The sequence below is a fragment of the Bidens hawaiensis genome, unplaced genomic scaffold (assembly GCF_021521415.1).
Source record: "Bidens hawaiensis isolate Kalapana, Puna unplaced genomic scaffold, B.hawaiensis_p1.1 tig00003290_1, whole genome shotgun sequence".
NCBI classification, from domain to species: domain Eukaryota; kingdom Viridiplantae; phylum Streptophyta; class Magnoliopsida; order Asterales; family Asteraceae; genus Bidens; species Bidens hawaiensis.
In genome coordinates, this window is record NW_027491182.1 from 378,774 (window position 1) to 385,960 (window position 7,187).

Here is a 7,187-nt window from a genome sequence, read left to right on the forward strand (position 1 = left end):
CTTTTAGTATGTTTTTGTATATGAATTAAAATAACAATATCATGTCTTATAATTCATGTAAATTTTTTTTTTCTTAAATACGACATTTTCATTAATTTATATTATATACATATGTATGACCTTTTAAATATTTTCACTCGTGTGAACACGGGTACTATCCTAGTTAGTTAATAACTAACAAAATTATTGATACGCAAATTTGTTATTTTCGGCAAACGGTTTTTTTTTGCCTAAAATTTTTAAACTCATATGGTAATACTGGAAAAAATCGAAAATGTTGAAACCAAATGGTTTCAAAAATCTAAAACCAAAGTTTCAGTTTAATATTAATTTATATATATATCATCCTATTTCTCTCTTGTTTTCATCAATAATCAATTTGATATTAATTTATATATATATCACCTCCCATATATAATTTTATTATTGGGAAATTCCCTAAATGACCCTAAAGAAGAAAGAGAGAAAAAAAAAAAATCCTATTTCACTTAAGATTCCCAAAACTATCCAAAAATATGTACTGAGACGACATCTTGGAGAAATAAACGACGGTATTTGTTAACCAAACAAAAGCTGACACGTGTAAAGATTCTGACTCACCAGACGAGATTGTTCCGACCCTTTTTTTAACTTAATTAACATTTTAAAAAACCGTCTCTCCAAACGGTTTTTTTGTGTTTCTCGTCTGTTCCGTTCATATTAATTTTTTCTTGAGATTTGAGCTTTTTTAATTTTGTCTTGGTAGACGCATTTTGTTTGAATTTCGTCTTCCAAGTTCATATTCCAAAGTTTCTTATCTTGTAAGTTTAAATCCTCTTTTATTCACCTATCTATATCTTCATCTTCTTATATCTATAACCATCTATAATCCATCTATCTCATAACCACACTTTAGCGAAATGAAGTATAAGAGAGGAGATCGAGTAGAGGTTGCGGATTTGGGTCCCGGGTTTTTGGGATCGTACTACGGCGGTAACATAATTTCCACGTTTGGAGATGAATATTATTAAATTCCATAAAACTAATTGAAAGCTAACTAGAACTTGAAGATAAAAAGGAAGAACATGAAGAGATGAAGATGAATCAAATACTTGAAGAAGTTGATAATTAAAAATGATAGTTTAATTAGGAAAGTGGGGTCTACATAAAAATAATTAGAAATACCGTCGGATTATACGGAATAATAAAATACATGGTAGGTCAAGACGGAATACAAAAAATCCTATCGGTTCAGACGATATTTAAACTTTTATAACTACCAAATAAGAAACTTTGGAATATGAACTTGGAAGACGAAATTCAATCCAAATGCGTCTACCAAGATGAAATTAAAAAAGTTCAAATCTCAAGAAAAAATTAACATGTACGGAACAGACGAGAAACATAAAAAAACCGTCTGGAGAGACGGTTTTTTAAAAAGTTAATTAAGTTAAAAAAAGGGTCGGAACAGACGAGATTTTTAAAAATCTCGTCCGGTGTGTCAGAAACTTTACACGTGTAAGCTTTTGTTTGGTTAACAAATACGGTCGTTTATTTCTCCAAGATGTCGTCTCAGTACATATTTTTTGGATTGTTTTGAAAATCTTGAGTTAATAAGATCTTAGTTTTTCTCTCTCTACTTTAAGGTCATTTAGGGAATTTTCCCTTTATTATTTGCTCATAATCAACTTAATTTCTCTATAATTTTAAATAAATAACAAACTATATGTATTGATGATATATTTTGATTTTAAAAGGATAAAAAAATAAAATAGAGATTGATGCAAATATTTATAAAAGAAACAAGATACGACATACTTTATAAAAAGATATAATAATATATATATAAATGAAATTTAATAAATATGTTATGTAATTTTATAAAGAGATACATGATACGACTTACCAATTGTTCCTTTGGGTTGGAGTTTACATAAAAGGCTATAAAAAATATTCAACTGAAAGCATACATAAGTTTTGGTTGAGTTTTAGATACGTACGTACGTCTTACAATGGATGCGGCTATTGGCATTGACCTGGGAACTACGTACTCGTGCGTTGGCGTTTGGAAGCATGGTAGAATCGAAATCATACCGAACGAGCAAGGCTACAGAACTACACCGTCTACTGTTGCTTTCCACGGTGAAGAACGTCTCATTGGCGATGCTGCCAAGAACCAAGTCGTCATGAACCCAACTAACACCATATTTGGTCAGTCACCCACTCGATCTTGATCTTCCTATATATTAATTTTTTTACCTACTATTTAATTACTTTCATCTAGCTGACAATCATTAAAGAAAAGTTAATACTATTCATAGTTTATGCTAATGATCTTGGAATTTTATCTGGTTATGAACATGTTGAAGTAAAAGAACCATGTCTACGTACAATTACCCGATCAAATTTATTGTACGTAGTGATATGTTTTTTCTATTACTTCATTTAACCGTACGTTATTGTTTCTCTTTTCAGATTGGAATCCCATTGAAAGTTTCTCTTATCAGGTACAAAATTGTTGTTTGTGCTTTAAATGGAGTGACAAGAAAATATGCCTCTCTTTCACCAATCTAGCTTACCATCTTACATCCATGTATCAATTTTATCTAATTTGAAGTTAAGATACATAAGTTTGAGGTTCTATGCTCAGTCTGTATCGTTTACTTTATTATTTGGATCTTGACTGATTAATTTAATACCAAAGATGAGGCCAGCAAACAATCGTCGATTGATGAGTACAAAGGTGAGTTTATTTCCAATCAAAATCCATTTTCAATTTCAGTTTTGAAGTTATATCATCATGTTCACTTTGATCATTCAAAGAGCGATTGATGTAGATAAGGAAGAGAATATAACTTAAATGGAATCCAATAACGTTGACCAATACAGTGAGGATTAGATCTTGATCATGACATCATGTGTTAAATTTTTTTCTCTGGTTTGTTTGACTTTGGTGTTGTCAATAGGAAAAGAATGCATGATGGAGGCCAGAACCAATCAAGACAAAACAAAATTTGCAAATAGAGCTATAAAAAACATGAGGTTTGAGAGCAAGGAGGTTCAAGAAGCCGATAAAAGTGAAGATGCGTTCTTACCAAGTAGATGCTCCATGTCAAAGACGCTCCATGTTCGGTTATGGCTACTGGTGTTGAGTATCTTTATCGTTATTTGGTTTTGTGCATTTTGTGTACATGACATTGTAAGTCATAATGATCACAAACTAATATGTGAACTATGTATCTGCAGGTAATTTAATATATTGATTCTGGTTTGGTTATATTCCTGAAAACAAGATGGCACTTGAAAAATCATAACTTCAAGGTATTTAAATATTAAATTTGATGGGTATAAAACTAGAATTGCTTACAGTTGATGACATTATGACTACCATAATTTATAATTTTGATACATGTATGAGTATTTTTGACGCATGATTTTTGTGAACTTTGTCTACAGTTGGATAACAAAAGTTATGGACAGTGTGTTACAGTGTACTTCACCTTTGCTATGGTGTATAAACAATACAGTGATGCTTGCTGAGGACATTTGATTACGGCTCCAATGATGGCAATTTAAAAAATTGTTAAAAGATTTGATGTTTTTTCTATTTGTCTCAAAACATGTGGTACTTTACTTTTGTATACTTCAAATACGTTATATTTTCATGTATTCACACATTTTAGATCCTATTTTAACAAATAATGTTTTTATAGAATGCAAAGAAAATTTAATTATGTTATTATAGCATTAAAGCACCCGTCCACCGGACGGGTATAAAACTAGTTTTATCTGTTTATGAACATGTTGAAGTAAAAGAACCATGTCTGCTCAACGTTTAACATAAACGGATTGCACGAGTAAAAAAATTTGTACTTCTTCAGTAATTGGGAACTTCTTAACTTGAATAATCAAACATTGATTGATTGTTTTCAGATGCCAAGAGGTTGATTGGACGGAAATTCAGTGATTCTAAAGTGCAAGGAAATATGAAATTGTGGCCTTTTAAGGTCATTAAAGGGCATGATGATACTCCAAAGATTGTTGTCTCCTACAAAGGTAAAGAAAAAGAATTTTTAGCCGAAGAAATTTCATCAATGATTCTCGGAAAGATGAAAGAAATTTTGGAGGCCTACCTTGGAGAGGTTGTGAAAAACGCTGTGATAACTGTTCCGGCTTATTTTAACAATTCACAACGTCGGGCAACCAAGGATGCAGGTACCATTGCTGGTTTAAACGTCATACGCATGATCAATGAGCCTACAGCAGCCGCAATTGCTTATGGTATGGACAATAAGTCTGATATTACCGGTAAGATAAATGTTCTCGTCTTTGATTTGGGAGGGGGCACCTTTGATGTCTCTCTTTTAACTATTGAGAAAGGAGGTGTGTTTGATGTGAAAGCTGTTTCCGGGGATACTCATCTTGGAGGTGAGGATTTTGATAACCGCATGGTGGATCATTGTGCTTTGGAATTTAAAAGGAAATGGAATAAGGACTTGAGAGGGAACCAAAGAGCGTTGGGGAGGTTGAGATTTGCTTGCGAGAAAGCAAAAAGGATTCTCTCAAGCAGTACCGAAACTTCAATCGAATTGGATTGTTTGCATGATGGGATTGACTTTTCCATGAGATTACTCGAGCTAAGTTTGAAGAGCTGAACATGAGCTTTTTTAATCAGTGCATTGAAACTCTAGACAAATGTTTAAAAGATGCTAAGGTGGATAAATCATGGGTAGATGAGATTATTCTTGTTGGTGGCTCGACTAGGATACCCAAGGTCCAACATATGTTGCGGGAACTCTTTGGGCGGAAGGAGTTATGCAAAAGCGTGAACCCTGATGAGGCTGTAGCATGTGGTGCAGGGGTTTTGGCTGCAAGGTTAAGCGGGACCAGTCATCAGAGCGTTAAAGATTTGGTGCTACTTGATGTCACTCCTTTGTCACTTGGTATAGACACAAGAGGAGAAGTATTTGATGTTGTGATCCCTCGAAACACTCAAATACCTACCAAGAAGTTCAAAAAATACGCTACACTCGAAGATAAGCAATCTTACATGAGTCTCATCGTGTATCAAGGTGAAAGGATCAAATCCACAATGAACCATTTGTTGGGGAGCTTCACTGCCAGTGGAATACCGCGTGCTCCGAAACGAGATATGAAAGTCCAGATCTGCTTTGAGATAGATCCCGATGGTATCCTCACAGTGACATCCAAAATAATATCAAACGGTATCTCAAACAAACTCACGATTGCATATGGTAAGGGAAGCGGAAGGCTCTCCAAGGAAGAGATAGAAAAGATGGTAAAACAAGCCAAGAAGTACAAACTTGAAGACGAGGAATACAAGAAGGTGGTGAAGGCATACAATGATTTAGAGGATTGCATATACAACATGAAAAAAAAAGGTCCAAGAATACAAAGTTGAGACGAGAGTGCACCCAGATAACTTGAAGAAAGTGGAGAATGCCATTGTTGAAACGACCGAGTGGCTCCAGAACAATCAAGCTGCACCAATCTGTGAGCTTCAGCTCAAAAAGGTATATTTGGTGTTTGTTTGCGCCCCGCTAATTTAGTTATTAAACTCTGGGATTTCTAAGCATGTGCTAGCTATAAGGACTTGGTTTGGCTTATACATATACCGTATGGTTTTTAATTGTTTTGCCTTTTTTCTAATTTTTTTTCATACAAAAGTTATTCATCTCTACTGATGATATATACCCCTCAACGAACGGCTCAGCCACGTCGGCTTTACAACCCCTATTTTTCAATTTCCGGTATTAAGTTGGTTAACATTTTAGATAATGGGTCATGTTAGTTTCTTTGGTTAATTTGTATCCTATAAAAAGGCTTTTCAATTATGATTGAAGCTGGCAGTGAATTTCTTGGGAGATCTCTAATTGGCGTTATCATTGGGAGATTGAGATTGACATCTCAAATCGGTCCTTATATTATATTGCTACGTTTAACTAAGATTTGATGTTCAGCAGCGAGGCTGTAGTAAAGTTGTACATTAATCCTGTAAAAGAAAGTAGTTCAAAAAGAAAGAGCAAATTATCAAAATAGCCCATTTGATGAGAGAGAAAAGACAAAATAGCACGTGAGATTTCAATTTCCCAAAATAGCCCACCAAATCCAACTTTCACATGAAATTGGGATTTTCCCCATGAGTTTTCGTGGACCAATCAAGATCTGTCATGTGTCATCCATTCCCATCTACCATGCAAGTTTTCATCTCAAATCTGTCTGAAACGTTACTTTTGAAATCAAATCTATCCTGACGAAAACCAACTTTAACGTGATGTTTCAAGCTGTTTTCGTCGGCAACGTGAGTTTTCAAAAAAGATAGTTTTTGTGCTTTTTTTAAATTCATCTCCAAAGACGAATTTCAAATGAATTTCGTAAATTTCCAAAAACCTAAAACATCTTCATCTTCTTCATCATATTTATCACCTTCATCATCTTTTCGGCCATCGGCGCCATCATCGCTGGCAACATATTCCGACCTGCCATGGCGGGTGAACCGTTCGGGGACGCAGCGTGGAGACACCGCGTAGCAGCTTCCGATGAAGACGTCGGATCTGGTGTATGTTTCTGCACGGTACCATGACTTGCAGACAAGTGATACGGCGGCGTTAAGGTCACGACGGTAAAATGGTCATTTGTTGTTGTGGATTATGGCATTTTTGTTATTATTTCGGTGGGTGGTGGTGATGGGATCTGGAGTGATTTATGGTGGTGGTGGATGGGTTCATTGTTAAAATAAAAAAGATGGAATCTTGATCAGGCACATAGAGAGGATTAATAATAATAATATTAAAGCTTGGAGTTAGAAAGAAGATTATAGAAAATCCATTATTAAAGCTTGGAGTTGGATGAAGATGGTAGAATCCATTATTGAAGCTTGGAGTTGGATGAAGAAGATAGAAAATGATTTTTTTTTTAAATGCGAAACTCACTTAAAATTCATCTTTGGAGATGAATTTCAAAAAAACACAAAAATCGTTTTATTTGAAAACTCACGTTACCGATGAAACAGCTTGAAACATCACGTTAAAGTTGGTTTTCTTTATGTTATATTTGATGAGAAAAATAACGCTTTAGACAGATTTGGGATGAAGAATAGCATGGTAGGTGAAAATGGAAAACACATGGCAGATTTTTATTCGTTCACGAAAACTCACGGGGAATCTCAAAAACTCACGAGGACGTTG

The 7,187-nt window shown here is 34.5% G+C and overlaps 1 pseudogene; it reads left to right on the plus strand.

The window, feature by feature from the left end:
- The first annotated feature begins 1,941 nt into the window (after positions 1 to 1,941).
- On the plus strand, positions 1,942 to 5,579 carry LOC143623094 (heat shock cognate 70 kDa protein-like; annotated as a pseudogene).
- Positions 5,580 to 7,187: the final 1,608 nt, after the last annotated feature.